At 39.8% G+C, this 20,038-nt stretch overlaps 1 protein-coding gene across 1 annotated transcript in view; it reads left to right on the plus strand.

The window, feature by feature from the left end:
- Nucleotides 1-228: 228 nt before the first annotated feature.
- The window catches only part of LOC107836177 (uncharacterized), a 38,255-nt gene continuing 18,445 nt past the window's right edge, over nucleotides 229-20,038 (plus strand). Inside the window, exon 1 of the mRNA XM_016671197.1 lies at nucleotides 229-613. The gene's annotated coding sequence lies outside the window, so the exon portion shown is untranslated. The remainder of the gene's footprint in view (nucleotides 614-20,038) is intronic.

The raw sequence follows: 20,038 nt of genomic DNA on the forward strand, positions 1-20,038 counted from the left end.
AACACAATTCTGCGCTCAAAGTGTATTATCTTCAAATAAAACCGTGACCCAGTTTGCTTGTATTGGTCATCTACTCATACAGATGTGTGTCATTCATTGGATGATAACTGGAGGGACAGACAGACAGGGCGTGGCCTGTGGGGCCCATCTGGTCTACAATAATCAGCTTTAACAACAGATCTACACAGATGAAGATACAGCAGCATGTGTATAAACAGAGGTTCAGCTGTTGACTACACCATTTAACATCACATATTAGGCTATAACCTGGGGCCAAACTACTCTGTAAATATTAATGTTTATAGGATGCTCTGTTCTGCGTTGCCATTAATTCAGAGTAATGACACAATAACGTGTTTTTTTTTTACTTTAGATTTTATTCTGCGGTGCAGTGTGTCAGAGTATTAATTTGAATGAATGTGTGTGTGGCTCTGCATCTGGACACTCCTAATGCTTTTTAATCCCTTTCTGTTAGCCTGCAGAGCTTGCCATGCCACCACTATCAGCCGTGTTTGCATGTGTTCAAACAGAATGTGAGCATCTGACAAAGTCCTTCTTATATTTTTAAAGTTTACTTCCTCCACTCATTGAAGAATGGCCTTGTTTCACTAAGGTAAGAACAAAACTATGAATTCTTTTTTTCCCCCTGCTTTTTATTGTGTTATTTATGGGAAAATTCAGGACGGTATTTGGAGTTGCTAAATATGTGCAAATCTGAGTTTTTCTGTTGTGCTACTGGAACAACGCAGAAGCATAAATGAGGCACTAAGCATTTTTTTTGGTTTTTACATTTATACAAACTGAATAAACTGTGAAAGATGTGTTTAAATCACATGATTATAAGTAATAAAGGCCACTGTCTTTCTTTTTAAACACAACTCTACAAGTTAGAAATTAAATGTATTTGTATCATTGGTCATGGAGATCGCACACATTTTGCAAATGATTGCCATCGCTGGGAGATAATGAACAAGTCTTTTTAAGTTTTAGCTTCCAGATATTTATTACACTCCTTTCCACTTCACTTTACCAGATGGATGTTATTATTCATTTAATAAGAACCACCAATTCAGCCAAAACAAATGATTTTTTTCCACAAAATAGTATAATAATGTACATTTTATATCTCCTAAGCATTTTTTTTTACGATTTGCTTTCTTACAACATGGTCATTGTTGATACTCTGTTCTAGCTCTCTTCCATGCTATAAAATAACTCCACATTTTATAACCTATTGCTTCGCCTCTGGCAACCTGTTGCCATAGTGACACCAAAATTAATTTCTGATTGGCTCACCAGTCCTTTGTGATGACATATCACCAATCTTCCAACTGGTGTGAAATAAAAATGCATTTTTTCCCCATATTTGTAGCATGACAGGACAATTTATCGATATCTCGGCAGGCTCTGCTGTTGGGGAGAAGCAGTGGAAGGAGTGCTTCTTTGCATTAAAAGACCCGATTCTGAAATCTATATGTGATTTCTGAAATCTAACCTTGCAGACAGAATCAGCGCTTTGCTCTGCATCCTGAGATGTCTCTGAGTTATAGAGAGTGACTGTAGAGACACTGTGGAGATCCAGTCAGTTCCACAGGCAGTAAACTCAACAGCATACGTGTCAGGCCCAAAAAGCACTTTCGTTCTTGTTATGGAAGGATTCTCTGGTGGTTGGAATTAAAAATTGTCTTCTCACATTTTCCAACTTTATTATCCCCTTTTTAAGTCTTAAAAGGGCATAAAGGTTCAAACTGTACCATCAAAGTAAGTTTTCTTGCAAACTTTAAGGTCTTTTTTACTAATTAAATTCATTTGATCAACCCTCTCTCAGTAAAACACAGTGTGTGGTAAAAGAAAAATTCATCGTCTTGCACATCAGTGGAAAATAGACATCAACTGCTTTATTTTGGCATCCACAGATTTGTAACCAGAGGACATATAAGTGTCATAAAAACAAGAGGCAGAAACAAGGCAGCCACTTTTCTAAATGGAGTGGGTGCAGTTCACATCTTATGATGGGTTACAAACGCTGGTATAATTTTGACTTGAATGGATTGTTTTTTGTGGGCAGAATGGTTAGGACAATGCTGGTGCAATAACGCGATGCAGTTGAGAATAATTGCTTTGAGCTCGCCAAACTTTTTTTTTTGCTGTGATTATGTGATAAGCTTTTGAAGAAAAGTATAACTGTCTTACAGTGAGAGTTGCCCAGCCATGATGATTTATGAGTGCCTTACGTCTTTGTTTTGCTGCATGGAGCCTGCACGGTGCGTGGAGTCTAAATATCATGCTTGCTTTACACAGAAAACTAATGGATTTGTGTTACATTGGTAAATAATGTGGAGTTGTGAATGGGCTACAAGCAAACCTTTATGATCCATTAACTGGCAGGCGCGGTTTACCCCTGGCCTTGTGTGCCAGCTGGCAGAAACTGACAAGCCTGTATCATAAGCAGCCTCTGCCAACGATAGCTTTACTGTGGTTTGCACAGTTTCTCCCTAATCTCTCAAGCTGATTAGATACATGCTGTTTTCTCATTAGGCAAGACTCCTCATGGTCCCGTCTTGTGGAAATGTGTGTTGGAATGAAGGTAAACAGTGTGCGTATAATATGTTTGACTTGATGTCTACAGACAGCTCGGGAAGGGAGACAAGTCTGTGGAGTGGTTTGAATTTGGGTGGAGACGTTTGCATTTACAGTAGAACTGCAGACAAATATGCAAGGACCCCACCCTAGGACGGCGATCAACTCATCTGTCACCAGTTTCTTTATCATCCAGACAGAGATTGATGTCGAAGGATAAAATTCCTTAGGATTTATATTGCAAAAGAAAGTCCCATATTTAAAAAGCAAAAAAAAAAAAAAACTTTTGAGGTTCGATCGTACAGTATGACTGTTTCTGTTTTAGTTAGGAAAACTGGCAACAATCTACAGCTTACAAACACAAATCATCATCTGTGCATTAGCTGTTCCTTGAAAAAGAACTATTTGTGGGTCCACTTTATAATTCATGTTTGATATATCGTAATTTTTTACAACCTTTCCTTTTTAGTTTTAACCTGCAATCATCTCTGACTAAACTTTTTTTTTAATTTAATGAGATCATTCAGGTAGAAGTTATAATTCTGCTCCGGTTCTGTCCAAAATCGTTACTTTTAAGCACACCAGGCTGCATCACCACTCCCATTTCTTCCAACAACTGTGTGACTTTACGGTTCAACTTTTCTGAACATTTTCAGTCCATGTTTTATTTTTGAGGGTTTAACTGATGGGTGTCCATAGTGGTGGCTGAAGGCCCCAATAAAAGAGTGCTATAGTGGCTGATGCAGCTGGATACTTTAATTCAGCTTAAAAAATTGGCAATTGGCACCTTTCAGATTAGAGTGTGCGTGAAGTTAGTTATCTTACAATAACATTGCATTAGTCCTGAACAATGCAATGTTCGGGACTCTTCATCTAGCAGCACTCACAAATGTGTACATATTCATACAAGATGGACAAACAACTTGGCATTAAATGCCTTGTGGACACATTCAACTGGAACTGAACTGACAACTTTGTAATTGCAAGGAAGTTACTTTTCACATTGCACCTTAATGAGTTGTTTTACAGAATTGGGACAAAAAGTGGTTCCAACTAAGAAGTTGTTTTTGGTGGGTGAGGAAAAATCCATCCTTTTCACTTTATTATTTGCATGAAAATAACTGCAAACTGTTTTTTTTTTAAAGATTTTTTTGGCTCTTGTGGCCTTTATTTGATAGTTAATTGACAGGAAAGTGGGTAATGAGAGAAGGGGGAAGACATGCAGCAAAGGTCGCCAAGGTCGGGAATCAAACCTGCGACAGCTGCGTCGAGGACTAAGGCCTCCATATGTGGGTTGTGCTTAACCCCTACGCCACCACAGCACGCCCAAGCAAGCATTTCTAAAAGGTGACCACACATCAAGACCTTAATTTTTAAGTCAAGAAAAGAATGTAATTTCATTTTAGACTATATGGGTTTACAATAAATGCAACATCATCATCCATATATATAGTCGTGAATTTTTGTTTGATGGCCACATCTTAAAGTGACTCACCTGCCTTTATAAACACTGGGAATCCTACAATTTCAAGGGACACCGTTTTTAGTAGGCTCCAAAATATGCTGGATTTTTTTTTTCTGCAACAGAAACAGGTCGTTTGAGAAGCATGTAATCCGGATATATGTACTATTTGATTCTCAAATCCTTCCACTTCCAAGATCACAGTCATTTACCAAGGCACCCATGGCTTCCAAACCACATTTACTTTAAGACTCCACAGTCAAATGGATGAGGGGGAATTCTGAGCAGACAGTGATGAAAGTTTTGGAAACAACTAGTGGGAGTGTGGATGAATCTACTGTACAAGAAATCGAGGTCAAATGTGAAGGAGATAGGTAAATCAGACGCTTCCTCCATCTCCTCTAAAATGTGGCACTTTCACTGGGTCAGATAACAAGCGAGATACGAGGAGCTGAGGAGGACCTGAGGGGGATGTGGTGGGCATGAGACCAATAACAATAGTTCAAAGCCTCTTTGTATTTTAGGTCGCATTTGATCCATTGTCCCCGTTGGTCTTTGGAGACCACCACCAACATGGCATCAACATACTCAGGTTTGCAGGGTTTTGTATGACTAAGATGCCTCAAAAGATTAGGTTCAGGTGAAACCCAGGGTTAAAAGCGGGTGGGAGGATCAGGAATCTCACCATTGTTTTGGGCTGTTTCTGTGAGAACAGGGAACACTTAGATAAGAATGTACTTGTTTAAATGATAAATACCAGGCTTTATCTTCATTGGAAGTTGTAATTATCCACATTAGGAGAAGTAAGCACGGTTAAGATGATAAAAAGAAATCTGAAAAGAAAAAATTAAGATAGATAAGCACGCATTTCTTTGTCTGGTGATGATTGTAAATCCCTTGAGGGGGATTATCGCAGTGGCCTGTTTCTCACAAGAAAATTCTCCTACAGAACTGACGTTTGTCTGTCTTGCACACTCAGGGCAAAATAAAGGGTGTGATTTCTCGAGAGGTATGCGAATGAAAGCCAAAGGGAGAAACATCTCAGAGGGACACCACAATGAATGAAAATTTGGAGGATGCTAATGAAACAATGTGATGATTTACTGTCAGTAACAAAACATTTACTGTCATTTTCCCAAATGCTCTGCTTCCTGGAACATGTTGCATTTGGTCTCAGCTTCATACAGAGACTTTGCAAAGTAGTAAAAAGCTGCAACACTGTGTCGCTGTAGTAATTTCTGTATTATGCAGCTTTATTGGGAGATTATGTGATTGACCAGTTCAAAGGAAAAGCATGTTTTTCTGTTTTAAGCAAAGAAATTAGACATCTGAAAGTGCCTGAGAAATTTTTACTCGCCCTCTTAAATTTGATGCCCCTAAGTAAATGCTGGTGTGGCAATTAGTCTCAGAGGGCAACTCTTCTGTGGAGACCTCAGAGGATTGTCAGCGAACGTCAGTAAACAAGTTGATGGGAGTTTGAATGAAACCAAACACATTGTAGTACTGGAAGACTGGAGACTGGGGCAGACAGTCACCTTCCCAGCAGGAAGATCACCATAGAGCAGCCAGAGCCACCTTTCATTGGCTCAGAACAAACAATATTCATAGACTAAAATAATAAATCCCAACCCTAAATCCAATCTAGAAGCTGTGAGAAGAAAAAAAACATGTGTTAACACTCTTCCCATCGAATTTAACTAAGCTCGAGTTGTTTTGTAAGGAAGAATCAGCAAAACTTTCCGCCTGTGGATGTTAGGAGTCGTAGAAATGTGCCACAAAGGACGTATATTTTCTGGTTCTACAAAGTACTTAAACAAAGGGGGTTAAATACAAATGCATGCCAGATTGATTTTTCCATGTTTTTGTGGTAAAAACCTTTTCTTAGTGTAATTTTGCCTGCACTTCATAATTATAAATGACTGTGTTGATCTGTCACATACCACCGAGATGTGATAAAGTTTGTGATTATTATTTGACAAAATACAAAAAAGTATTTCATTTGCAAGAACCTGCAATACCACAACACACACACAGATTTTCTCATTAGGACTGCTAATTTTTCTTTGTAGTGTAATGTTTGACTAGTTTTATTTTTGGAAAGGAAAGTGTTTTTTAAATACTTCGTATCTCTATGAGCATCACTCCGGGTTCAAGCCAGAGGCACATGAGCTATCGGCCGGCTAATGAATGGACGGGACAGAGATGTTATCTGGCCTGAGGGAGGATGTTTACGGAGTGGGAGTGGAAGGGCTGTGCAACTTCAGTGTGCTAATGCAGCTAACAGCCAGGAAAGCAGAATGTTGACTCTGCAGATTTAAGCCTGCTACTGATGGCTATGGGGCCAAACACTGACCCTATGGACCAATAAAGAAAATCACCTCAGGCACGAGCCGTGGGGGTCAGAGGTAACAGCATGGCTGGGAAAAACACGGACCATGGCTTTCAATCACTACTCTTCCTAATTGAAATGACAGTTGAAGACCAGCGGGGGTAACAGTGTTTATTTACGTCTTTGTTACATGGTGAGCAAGCACAAAGATATGCCTGGCCCTGCCAGGGATGACATCGCTTCTGTATGCTGTCTGGCTCTGGGATCTCTGCCCCAGTACAATAAGAGCTTCCTGTCTGCCGTCAGAATTTGCAGCTTTCCACCCCTGCCTCGGATAAGGCGAGGGGGCTGGTGGGGACATGGTTTACTGGGAGACTGCGAGTCCTAAACAGACTGATAACGTCGACGCGATCCCTTTCCTTTGACCTCCAAGCTCACACTCTGTCTGATCTTATATCTGCTATAATTGCATACAGACTACCTTCCTGTTCCTTCCACAGGCTTAACGAGCCTAATTGTTAAAACGCTGATGTTGCATTTCTGCAAGTCTCTAGTCTCTTGTTTTTTAAGCGAAGCGGCTTTTTTTTTTTTGTTAATAAAAGTCTCCTAAAAAGCTTTGTAGGAGTCAGAGGCATCTCTCACCTAAATACAGATCTGGGCGAGAGCCTCTGTCTGCACAACTTCAATCCCTACATTTTCTTGCCACCCCACATCAAACAAATTAAACACACTTTTGTCTTGTAAAGCAAATACTGCACAAAAAACACAGCTCTATTTGTATATGGTTGGCATATACAAATAAAACTTAGAAATCTAGAAAATATGAAACACATTACTAACCCATGGAAAGGGTGATTACTGCCTTTCCATTGTTTTTCAAATCAAACAAGTAATTTTCAAAGTACTTTTTAGATTAAAAGAAGGCTTTTGTAGTTACCCTGGATTTAAAAACAGCAAGTATTTATACTGACAATAAATTCATATTGATAATAGATTTACAACGTCCAATAGATTATTTTTTTCCATAGAACATTTGATGAAATGTTTAATGTGAACATGGTGGATGGATATGCAACCCTCATTGGCGATATAAAAGAAAAAGGGTGGTGAAAGCAGCTTTTAGCCAAAGATAACCAATGCTGGAAAAATGGGTGTGTTTCATGGAAGTGTGTCCCCCGTTAACCCCTTCTTACGCCACCCCTGCTTATAGCCCAAACAAAGAGTAAACAGTACTAAGGCAACAAAAGCTCTTGTTGTGAGCAAAATATTCATTAGTTAAGAAATTACTTCCCTTTAGAGCATTGTTTTATTTTGTTTCCTCTGGAGGTACAAAATGTCTGTTGATTTCTGCAGATTATGTTTAATCCATAACCAACTCATGCAAACAATCCTTCTGCGTGCATGAAGTGGCATTTCGGGGCCATACAACATGTTGCTATGGTAAAAACAGTAGATAAACTCATAGCTAGTACCTCACTAGTAAAATATGGACTGAATTATATTGAACAATCAGACGTGCATACTGTAGCTACTGCAGGGTAAAGAAGACTATTCCGGTTGCATAGTTTTTGGGAGGAATCAGCTGAATATTGCATAAGCAAATCAGAGTAAAAATGCTGGTGAGTACCAGAACAACAATTATAACATCTAAACTAAGTCTTAATTGGATTCTTTTAGATTACGCTTTTTGCCACGAGTGGCCATTTTTCACTCCACAGTGTCTACAGTTCACTGTAGACACTGTGGACACAGCAGAGCACTTTCAATTCACTCCTGTGTTGGCTTGTCAATCTAATGTCTGGAAGTTCTCCTGATGTTCTGATCCTAACTGGATGATTCACCATATGGACCTTCATTTTATAAACTTAAATTTGAGGTGAAGACTAAAAGCGTTTAACCAAAGCTGCTTGGTCAGCTTTAATTGAATTCTAGTTTGTTTGTCTTGAAAGTTTGGGGAAGCATGAATGTGCAATCAAACTCTGTTGTGGACAAAAAGGCGAATTCTGGTTTACCTAAAAACCTAGGTGTCTGTTTGGCATAGTTGAAATGAACTCCGGTGCATTGGAATGCACTCGTGAATACCAAGCGGATCGGAGATCCCACCAAAAGCAAGAAGCAGACTATACGTAGGGCATTCTGGGTAAATACAACCAAAACAATCAAGCTCTAGTGGGAGAAAAGACTTGTGGTCTTTTACCAAGAACAAACATGAAATCCTACAACCACTAAACTGTGGCGCCATCCTATTTTTGTTTAAACTCTGTGAAGCACGAACTTGCGTACGTCTTCTTCAGAGATTTTCATCATTTCCTTCAGTGGTTCTTGGTGTAGCGCCCCACAGGCGAGGGGGGAACAGGGATTTTAAAAGGGTTTGGTTCATTTAACAGTGCAGTGTGAATGTGAACCACACCAGCTGAAAATGGTACAAATGTTTCAATTTAGGTCCCCAATCAAACAAAGTCTATCCACCTATCAAGTGTGAAAATCCCCTCTCATTGACTTGACTTGCAAATGAACAAAATTAAACTTAATTTTGGTTGAAGCTAACAATAAGGTTCTTTTTTAGTGTTTCTGTCACTTCACAAGGCTAAGTGGCCTGCATGGTGAGCCACATTGCCTACAATAAAAAACTACCACTGGTAGATTTCTGTTCATGATATCTCCCAAAAATTGGGACAATGAATGAAAAACAAACATATAAGAGGAAGAGCATCGCATTTGCATAGATTTTGCAACACTGATGCAGCTATCTGAAGAAGTGGGGGGAGGACCAGAGGTTCTCCTGTTTCACTGAGGTCAAAGTTAGAGAGTGACCCTGAGCAACCGGAGTATTAAAGCAGCCTGATGCCGTCTAGCGTGACTAGACATTCTGCATTAATGGCCTCCTGAAAGGACCGATGGCACAGGAGGAAAGAAATGCAAATACTCAACCTCTAACAATCCAGCAGCATGAAAAGGAGTGTGGGGGCTGGGGGTGGTAGTAGGGAGAGATTAGTGGGAGCAAAACACAAGCATGTGCTTTAGGGATTACACCAAGATTTAAGGTCCACAGTCAATTCATTGTTCGGATTTTAACACACAATGTGCATCTTTAACAAATTCTCTAGACAATAATTGAAGAACAGGGTATCTGAATTACAAGAGGGACCCCGATGTGCCAAGATTGTTTCTGACTAAATCAACCATCCCATAAAATCTGTCCGAGTATGTGATTTCCAAAGCAACATGACACAATGACATTTCTACAAATAGGACAGACCAAATTCCTAACAGGGACAACATGTTGTGTAACACAAACTCAGGCCGTGGCAATTGGGTACACGAGTTTGGGGTCTTATTAAAGCAGTTGTTAAAAGCAGAAAATGAGGAGCTTTTGTGGCATCTTCTTTCTTATTTAACAGATAAAATGCTTCATATTCTGCTCTCCATATCAGTCTACACATACAACGTTTAAACCCAAGGATAATTTACATCTGCTCTCAAAGTGTTAATGTCAATGTCAATTTATTTATATAGAACTTTAAAACAGGTATAAAACTGCACCAAAGTGCTGTACAAGAACGACAACACAAATGACAAAACAGAACACAAAACAATACATCAATTAAATGCCAGAGGAAAAATGAGTTTTAAGAAGTGATTTAAAATGATCCAGGCTGTGGGCAGATCTAATCTGGAAAGTTATTCCATAAAACCGGAGCAGCAACAGAAAAAGCTCGATCATTAGCAAATGTCGGTTGTTGTCGGTCATTAGCACTTTTTGCCAGAAGTCCCAGAGTTCATAGAAGAACAACCTACGTGTGTTGATCATGCAAATATATGAATCACATCACACTCCTTGTGAAACGAAACATACTTTTTTATAGTGACAAATATTTTCCCTACGAAAGGGGAATTAAGCATAAGATACACCACTGTCTTTTCAAGTTTCCCCTTTTACAAAGAATGCAGAAGTCTTTTCATCTTAGGTGCAGTCAACTGTGAGAAAAAGAGTCTATAAACATTCAAAAGATCACATTGTATAGCTTTGAAATAATGAATTAGCATTATATATCATGAAAAATATGATTAGAAATGATTAGTACTTTTGGGACCTTTGTTTTAGCGTTCCACAAGTCAGATGTATCTCAGCTTTGCACATATTGCACCAGGGATTTTGGCCCCGTCCTCCATACAGATCTACTCTGTGTCTTTCAGGCTTCTGGGCTGTTGCTGGGCAACAATATTCAGCTCCCTTCAATGATTTTCTTCTGGGTTCAGGTCTGGAGACTGGTTGGAAATTAGAGACCTCTCCATTCTTTGTAAGAGGGAAAACTGAAAAATTGGCAGTGTATCAGATACTTCTTCTTTGACTGTATTTACATGCTGACCCATTTCAAATTACTCAGTACAGTAACCTCAAGTATGTTAACCACATTTCCTACACTAAACCACTTTGTCCACCAAAGATCAACTTGAAAAAAAAATTAAGCAATTGGAAATGATATTGTATCAAGAAGGAGTTACGTTATGTAAGGAATTCAGCTGTTCATGATGTCTGTAATGTCATGTAGAAATTGGTCAAGTTTTATTTAAAGCCAAAATTAAAATAAAATTTCATATAGAAAACTAAATATTCAAATCTGTATCCAATTTACATAAATGTGAAGAGTGAATATATTTCAAAATTATATGCATTTAATTTAGTGTTTTTTTTATCATCATGATTACTTAATGATTCCTGACTCAGTGCATCATGACGCAAACCCCAAGATGTACTTTGCAACCTGACTGGACCAGCAATATTAACTTAAGCAGTATTAGCCCCGCCCACTGACTTTGATAGGTAAAGTTGAAAATATTTAGCCTACAGCAAGAACCATTGAAAAACTTACATAAATGTGAGTGTTATTCACACCATTCATTAGTTTTATATTCATTAAACGATCTGTTGTTTTTTTTAAGTTCATCCATCTTTTGAATTGTGGTCCTTATGACCCTCCGTACATGTTCAACATCCGGTAAAATACAACACAAACCTTACGAGTCGACAGGAAATTATCCTCATAGAAAAGACGTTCATTGAGATGGCTTTCACATTTGCTCAATATTTTCCTTAAGGAAGATATTTGAATAAGTCACTTTTATTTCTTTATGAAAGAGTGAGAATTATATCTGTCACTAAGGTCTCCATTTGGCTTTTTATTGCATGTACCGCAATCATAATGCCTTTTCTATTCTTTACAAACCCGTTTCCCCTGTGATCGTCTCTTGCCACATCTGCCACTACCCTTCAGATAAATATAGACCATATAATCACCTGCCACACTTAATTAAACCCCTCATCATCGTTTTTATCAGAGGCATCAAAGGACAGCATGCCCAAAGTGGGCCACGCAGATCAGACTTCAGCAGGGCCCCTTCAAAAGCTCTTTGCACAATGGAGGTCGCTAAAATCTTTAAGTTAGTTTAGTGGAAATAGGTCAGAGTGGACAGCTGTAGGTAATGTGTCCCAGGCCCGGCCTGTGGTCCAGCATGCTTCTCGCCATATTTAACACCCTTTGTGCCATCCTCTCGGCACTAATCTGTCCTTTCACTGAGTGTTAGCTTTAATTTGCAGTGATGTCTAAGAGGGCCCAGGCATCGTTAGGGAACCTCGATGGGGCTACAACTGGACAAGCTGCTTTTGTCCTCTGTCTGCCTCTTTTTAAACGGCCATGACAGCAGATTTGAAATGCCTGTCTGATGAGGCTCAGATGCCCTGGCTTTAGATGTCGCAGTGACTCCACTTTTAGGCCTGAGAATGTGAAAAACATCTAATCACGAGGGCAACATAAGCACATTAAACAATACTAGAGATGAGAGTATGCAACAGTTTCATAGAGCATAGCCCTTTTCCCTCAGTGACACATTGTGGTTATCCTTGATGGCTCTAAAATTACAGATAAATCTTAACTTGATTTAGCTCCGCTGTCTCGACACTGCAGTTTCAAGGAGAACATGAGTGAGAAGCGATAACTGTATCACTTCAGAGAGTTTGGCATCTGCACAACATGGTGTTCCCATGGGAAAATCACAGACACAACAGTTTTTGTTGAGCTCTCCAGTGGTGCTCATAATGCCATTAATTGTGTGAAGAGCACTAGCCACAGAGTGCTCTGAAACCACAGTTGGTAAGGAAGATTTGTAGGAGCTTGCATAGATCTGCTGCGCCTAAAACTACAGGATTTTACATTACTTGCAAAAGTATTCATGAACCTTTACGTTATATATTGTGGGCAGTTCAAACACTAGAATACACTTTAAACCATCCCACTACTTTAGCTCTGGCTGTTTTTTTGGGCTTGTTGAAAATAAGTCTTTCGCATCAACCTGCAATCATCTCCCTTCATCTTCTCTTCAACTATGCCTCGATTCCCAGTGCCTGTCGAAGAAAAGCGTCCCAATAGCACGGCGCGGCCACCACCACGTTTAAGCATGAATGCTGCTGTGAAGTGTTAATTTTCAACCCATTTTGGATTTAGGCCAAAAAGTTCAATGATGGTCTCATCTGACCACATCGCCAAACAATTTTCAAGGTGTATGAATACCTGTACAAAGAGATGAATTTAACATTTATTTCACACGATTTCCCCAAGAGAGATGCAAAAAAGAAAAGGAGTTACCAGAATAACGCCATTCGATACGTTATTCTGTCTCAACAGACAACCTTGAAACTTCGAGAAATATTGTTGCTAATTAAAGCACAATAGGGAGACACAAATAAAACAAAGTTTATCCAGGGCAGCTGCTGGTGGGCATAGTGGGAAATTTCCTTCCATCATATTAAACTTCCATCTCTATCAGAGACGCACTCAGATTCCAGCAAGCCAATCAGCCAATCTAAGACAAATGATTTTGTTGCGCTTTCCTGCCACACTGGGCGTGGGAACGGCACAGATTCTCATAAAAAAGAAAAGAGAAGTGAAAAAAACACAAAAACGGAGAGCCAGTAAATGATTTCCCTCCTGCTTCAAAGACTTGAACAAGAAGAAGAAGAAGAAAAAAAGTTTGTGTTTATGTTTGTTATTGTCTTTGAGCCCTTTAGGTCTCACATGGTTTCTACTGAGCTTGTGTATGTGTAAACAATATTTGGCAGAAACTGCTGTCTGGCCAGAGAGGAGGAACACAAAAGGATGCCATCTTTCATTCTCACAGATAAATAAACCTCTTCAAGGGTCATTTAAACTGGGAGGGCAGGGGGGGGGGATGTATTACGCTTTTTTTGAGGCAGCATTTTGATCAAAGCCTATTTCCTTTCCTCTGTCCCCCCCGCCTCCACCCATGCCATCCTCCCAGCCTACTTTATCCCCCACCCTAACCACGACTGCCTTGCTGCTGCTAATCATTGGTGGTCTCCTGACTGCCAACAGTAATTGATTAGAGAGAAAGGCTAGGGGGTTGGGGGGGGGGATAGCTGTTGAGGGGGTGGAGGGAAGGTATGGAGGGGAAAGTTCAGCCCAGAAGTTCTAGAGGTCACTGGCCTTTTCTTCTCCCCTCTGAACTCCTTTTCTCAGGCTATTAGGTATCAGCCAAGTATTTGGCACACTTTCTAAGGCTTTTGGCAGTGGCGAACACAAACAGGAAGGTCCCTGTAAGCAGAAAAATGGATGCATCTGCTTGAGGGAAAGGATAGAAATGAAGGTAAAGAGGTTTGATTCATGATGTGTTGATTTAAGAAGTCAACAGAGTTGGTTAAAGATGCTTATTTTTGTTGTCCCCCCACCCTCACTGGTGGAGTGCCACCATGTTGTTTGATCCCTAGTGAGTGCTCAACATCCTTGACGATATAAAGCATTCGGTAAGTGTTTTTCTCAAACAGTCACTCCTTCCCACCCCCTCCCTCTAATTTCACAGGAAGAGGTGACATTCCTTTCCCCTGGAAAGTGACTCATACTCCTGTCTTGTTTAGTAAATGCAATTATAGGCTGGTTAAAACATTCTCCTCCTCTATGAATTCAGAAGAAAAAAAAAAAAACCCTGTCTTTTCAGTCTGATGGGGTGTGTGTTTGCCTGTGTGAGTTCTCTGTATGACCAAACAGGGTCATGTTCACCACAGAACCCACGCTGCTGCTGAGTACGGACGTAAAGTCTTGATGCCTGTGGAAACATGACTGTCACAGGAAATGTTCAACATGCTTCGCTGTTCTGCAGCTGAGAGACAGAACAAGAGAGAGAGAGAGAAGTGGAGAGAGAGAGATAGAGAGAGAAGGAGGTGAGGGTGTTGCAAAAATGGAGCCCTCCCAGAGCAGAGAGGCTTATTGTTGATGTTGGCCGTTCCACCGTCTCTGGGCTGTCCGGAGTTTACTGCGCTCTCCGTGTGAGACCGTTATAAGCACAACTGGAGCATGCTCAGATACTCGCAGACCTATGTCTGGACATGAAGGCTAACTCACGGAGCGCAGAGAGATCTGGTGATGTAACTCCTGGAGTACAACTGAGCAAGATGAAAAAACAAAAAAAAACTAAACCCAAAGGACCACAGCACATTCCAAAACTTTTCATACCATTTGATCTTTCACAAACTTACAACTACAAAAATAAAGCATTTTATTGGAACTTCATATTATATATGACTGCATACAATTTAGTGCAAACATGGAAGAAAATTATACATGGTTTTATTGTTTTTTTTTTAAACAAATAATCTGAAAAGCATCCCTTTGTTTTCATCCCTCACTCAGTCAACACTTTGCAGAATCACTGTGTTATGTAATTACAGCAGCAGTTTTTTGGTAGTATGCATCAACCTGCTTTGCACATTTAGAGACTAAAAACAACTTTTTAAATCTTGCCACAGATTCGTATTTGGAGTAAGGTCTGAACTTTGTCTAGGCCATTTTAACACATCATTAGGTTTTTGTTTACAGGAACCAAAATGAGGGGGTATGGAAAAAAAAAATGTGTGCCAAACTTCTGATTTTTCTCTGCAAAAACTTTAGAAAACCATAAATCACGTTTTCTTACTTCACCACTGTGTCTCTTTACGTGAATTAATCATATTAAGTGTCGATAAAAGAGGGGGTGAATACTTTCGCAAGCCACCGTATGCTGAAGAGAAATAACTTGAATAGTTTCACATGTACATCATGAGATGAAGGACTGTTGGAGTGAAGAATGGTGAGGTTTCCATGTTGACCTCAGCCAACTTATCCTGCCTCAGGCTAAAGCAGCTGTGAAGCATTCATCTCTGTCTGTTTTGTCACTTACAGTGTCTCTGAACATGCATCATAAGGAACAGATTTTTCACATCTCCGCCTGGAAGGTCGGAGGCTTTCTCGTTTTAAATACAACCTCACTAAAGAAGATGGAACGTTATTCCTGCACACGAGTTTTTATTCCCCTACTGCTTATGTATATTCAAACAACATGTACGGAAGATTATGACAGAAACTGATATGCTTGCAAACACCAGATCAAGATATCATGAAAGCCAGGTTCCTGCAGGCTACAAATAAAAAGCTCTTGTGTGGTTTAACTTTATCCAGACGTGCAAATACCAGTGGAGGTCCCTCTAAGAAGTGGTGGGGTCTGTTTTATGTCCCGACAGTTTGGGAGTATCTGCTCTCTGCTGCCTCCCTTTGTCGGCCAGGCAACATTGATTTGGATCAAGTCATAGACCCCCATTGTGCATATTTATTCCATACACACCCAGAAATTTGATTTGAAAGTGGTGCTGTTTGCCTTTCTTTTATTGACTCCATTTTCATACCTGCATAAATGCTTTCTAACTTTGCCATGGTGCTCAAATCTGAGAGGCCCTGAACCCACATACCTTCAACCCCTCCTATTAAACCTGTGGTCAGGATGTTCTCCTGAGATTAGCAGTAGAAGTGGATACCACCATGTGGGCCTGCATAACACGGGTATAAAAGCTCTTTTCACCTGACTTTAGGAGTCTTTCTAGTCTTTCGCTCAGTCTGTCAACAGTTGCCTGGCTGCCAACTGAAATCAGCACAAGGTGCAGTAACTTATGCCTAGCAACAAAGACTCTGGGACTTCCTAAACAAAATGATTTGTGTGTTAGGATGATGGGTTTTTTTCCTTACGTCTGCAGCCAAAACATACCAAAGCGCTGTTTTAATCTATTATTTAGGAATACAGTTCCTTGTAAAAGCATTCACACCCTAGAACTTTCACATTTTGCCGTGCAACGACCACAAACGTCATCGTATTTTGCTTGAACTGAAGGGAAAAAACAACACAAAGTAGTTCATGATTGTGAAGTGGAAGAAAAATAACATGCTTTTATTTTTTAATAATAAAACTTAAAAAAAAAAGTGAGTTGCCTGCTTTATTCTTATCCCCCTAAATGAAATCCAGTGCAACCAATTGCATTCAAATTTCACTTAACAAGCAAATAAAGTCCAACTATGTGTAATTTAACTGGGGAACTGCAAACTACCAACATTTAGTCATCAACCTAAACAAGGGCTGTTGAAGTACAGTCATCAAGAACTACTATCCTTCAACTTTACATGCCTGTCTTAACCAAGACAAGTGAAACAAATGGCTCATTTTAATCTTTTAGCTCTTTTAGGCCTGATGATAGTCAGTTGTTTGATTCAGGTGTGCAGAAGCAGAGAAGCATCTAAAAGTTGAAGAGTTACAGCTTGAGGACTGGGCTTGGACAACCCTGATCTAAATTCATAGGTCATGCAAAGAAAAAAATAATCAGAGAAGCAGCCATGAGGCAGAGAGTCACAACTCAGGAGTGAGAATCTGTTGGCGGGATGGATTTTTATTCACCCCCAAATTTGGCCTTTATGGAATATTAAAAAGTGGCGGGATTTAGGTGCGATCATGTTTTCTGGACGAGTATGAAAGGATCTTGGCTAGAGATCAATGCTTTTCATCAGTCTCAACAGTGTTCTTAGGATTTAAGGATCTTCAAAACCTCCCTGTCGCGGCCCTTCTCAATTCCAAAAAACAATATTTCAACTAAGGCGGTGGGTGTTAACAGGTGGTTTTTGATTTGAACACACTTCCGACTTAATTTGTTTGAAAAAATATATTCTTTATTTCTTGTAAAAAAAAAAAAAAATAGCTACAAAATAATTACCAAAAATGTCCTACAACTTAGTCAAAAATGAAAGTAAACTTAATATGACGTTTCAAGTACAAAAAAATGAAAAGTGAAAAGTGAAAGTGGTAAAAAAATAATTTACAAAAAACCTCCGATCCACACACCAAACATTTGCCAAACAATCGCTCCACTCAGCACCCGGTGTGTTTTAATTACTCAAATTAATGGGAGGGTCTAACCAATTACCAACATAATCTAATTAATTCAAATATACAAATTAACTACAGATTTTGGATCCAAACTTAACTTAAATAAATTCTAAACTTCCCAAAATAGAAAACTAAATTAGTAGAAATTGCAAGTTGCAAACATTACATAAATGGCCACCACACTCCCTTTCTGCCGGATGATTAACCTGGCTGGTAATCTCTAACCAGCTCTGCGTTTCTTGTTGCTTTTCGAGTTTCTCTAGTTGAAATTTATGTTTTTTTCCTCTTGTGGTCAAGTCGCCTAAAGCCTTCTGTGCTCCAAGTTCAGGTTCAGGTTATGTCTCCAGATCTCCACCATCAAGCTCACCATTAAACTCCATTCTCACCTCTGGACTCCAAACGAGCCACCTTTCCTTCACACCAGAGCCTGATTCACTCCTCCCACGCACTTCTCAGCCTCAAGTTACAGGAAACCACTCCCTTTTGATATTTAATTCAATCAACTTTCCTGATCACTGAATAATGTACCTCTCCTTCTTTAGACAAGATAATTCCTAGCTCCTGAGAAGAAACAGATCCTCATCATAACATTTCTCATTCTCTATGCACATTATTGTAAATACAAAATGTTTCCTTTGAACTCATATCCTGAATGTGATTCGGCACATCCGTCGCGGAACTAAACCCTAACCCTGGCAAAAAGAAGACAGCTGTTGTTGGAAAAATATATACCAAACATGTGGTGGAAGGTGCTCTGCTAAGATGAGACCGAAATGCAACTTTTTTGTTGCATGCTAAATGCTGCGTGTCACAAAAAACTAACACTGTCCCAAGAAACACATTGTCCACCCTTTGTGCTCCTGTACATTGGCCTCATGCACTGTCGTGGCCCCTGGGCCGGCACTTCTGAATTTTTGTAAGTCAGCGCGGATTGCACACACCATCTTTCACTCAAACTGTAAATGACACGGCAACTGAAGCATCATATCATAATGTGATATGCATAACTAAAGCAGGTAAACTTTATTGCATTAGTGAAACATGTATGAATGAAACATCAAATATAACATCAGCAAATTGATGATAGAAATAATAAAGATGTAGTTGGGGTGGGTGCAGTTGTCTATTTACTCTCTGAGAAGGGGCTAGCTCCCCACACTTTGAAAACCTGGACTTTAGATCAAAGCATATTCCTCTGTTAGGAAGGACCAGTCAAAGTACAGGTCTAAATCCAATTGTCAAGTCATGCCAAGGCTTTAATATCTATGCTTTCTTCTATTCTTTGCTTTTTTCGCCCCCATTCTTATTTGTAAAGAGTGAGACAGAATTTGTTGTGCAAATCTGAGATAGACCCATAAGACTTGCAGCAAAAGGTGGTTCTTTAAAGTATTAACTGTACTTTAACTATGGCTTTATCTGTAGCAGGCTAAATTTGCTGAGCATAATTTTTTAACCCTGGTAGGCAGATAAACATCTTTACCCTTGACATGGTGTTTGCTTTGTAATTTCATTGTTATATGCATAGAAATTGAGAAACTGAGGGAAGAAATGCAAAAGAAAGTCTCCAGGGCAAGACATGCCTACTGGTGGAGGAGTACCCATTCCTATCACTCTGCTGTCACGTTACGGGCGTGAGAAGCAAAAAAAAAAAAAAAACAAAAAAAAAAAAAACAGGGATATTATCTTTTCATGAAAAGCCTTCGGTGTGGGTGGTGCAGTAAGCCAGTTTTAAGCTGATGCTGGATGATTCATCAAGTATCAGAGAACAGGACGGCTCCTGTGGAATGAGGGAAATGTCATCTGATGCCATGCGGGTTGTTTGAGCCACACATCCGCTGCCCCTATTCACACAAGGCCCCGTGAAAACCACCCTCACAAAATTTAATATGGATTTCTCAAATTCATATAAGTACCACTACAGGCACATGCATGGCTGTTTTAACTTTACAATCCATACGTCTACCACGTATGATATGGCATTTTCAGCTGCCATATCAGTCGTTTTAAACCAATGTGGCTGCAATGATGGTGTTTATCATATCAAAGGATACTCGGTGAGGCTTGCATTCATTTCAAGTGTCCACCTGACCTCAAGAGTATGAAATGGGAGCTTTTTTCTCCTCCACGGTTTTCCTAAGCAACGCATGATGCAGCCGACTGTCTGTTTGGTCCAGATTTAGTATCACAGAGGAGTGGACGAAGGTTTTGTCCTCCTTTCGATATGGAGAAATCCATTTCATTTTGCTGAGAAGAAGCGGATTTTGAAAAATATTCAGAGTCATCTCGATGGCGAGCGGAAAAGCTGAGAAGCAACGGAGAACCTGGGGAAAAAGTGAACGTTTTTCATGCGGACTGTTCTTCTGCTCATGTCTGTGTGTCAGGAGGAAGCAGCAAATGAAGATTAATGAGGGTCG

This window comes from Poecilia formosa, unplaced genomic scaffold (genome assembly GCF_000485575.1).
Source record: "Poecilia formosa unplaced genomic scaffold, Poecilia_formosa-5.1.2 Scaffold42, whole genome shotgun sequence".
NCBI classification, from domain to species: domain Eukaryota; kingdom Metazoa; phylum Chordata; class Actinopteri; order Cyprinodontiformes; family Poeciliidae; genus Poecilia; species Poecilia formosa.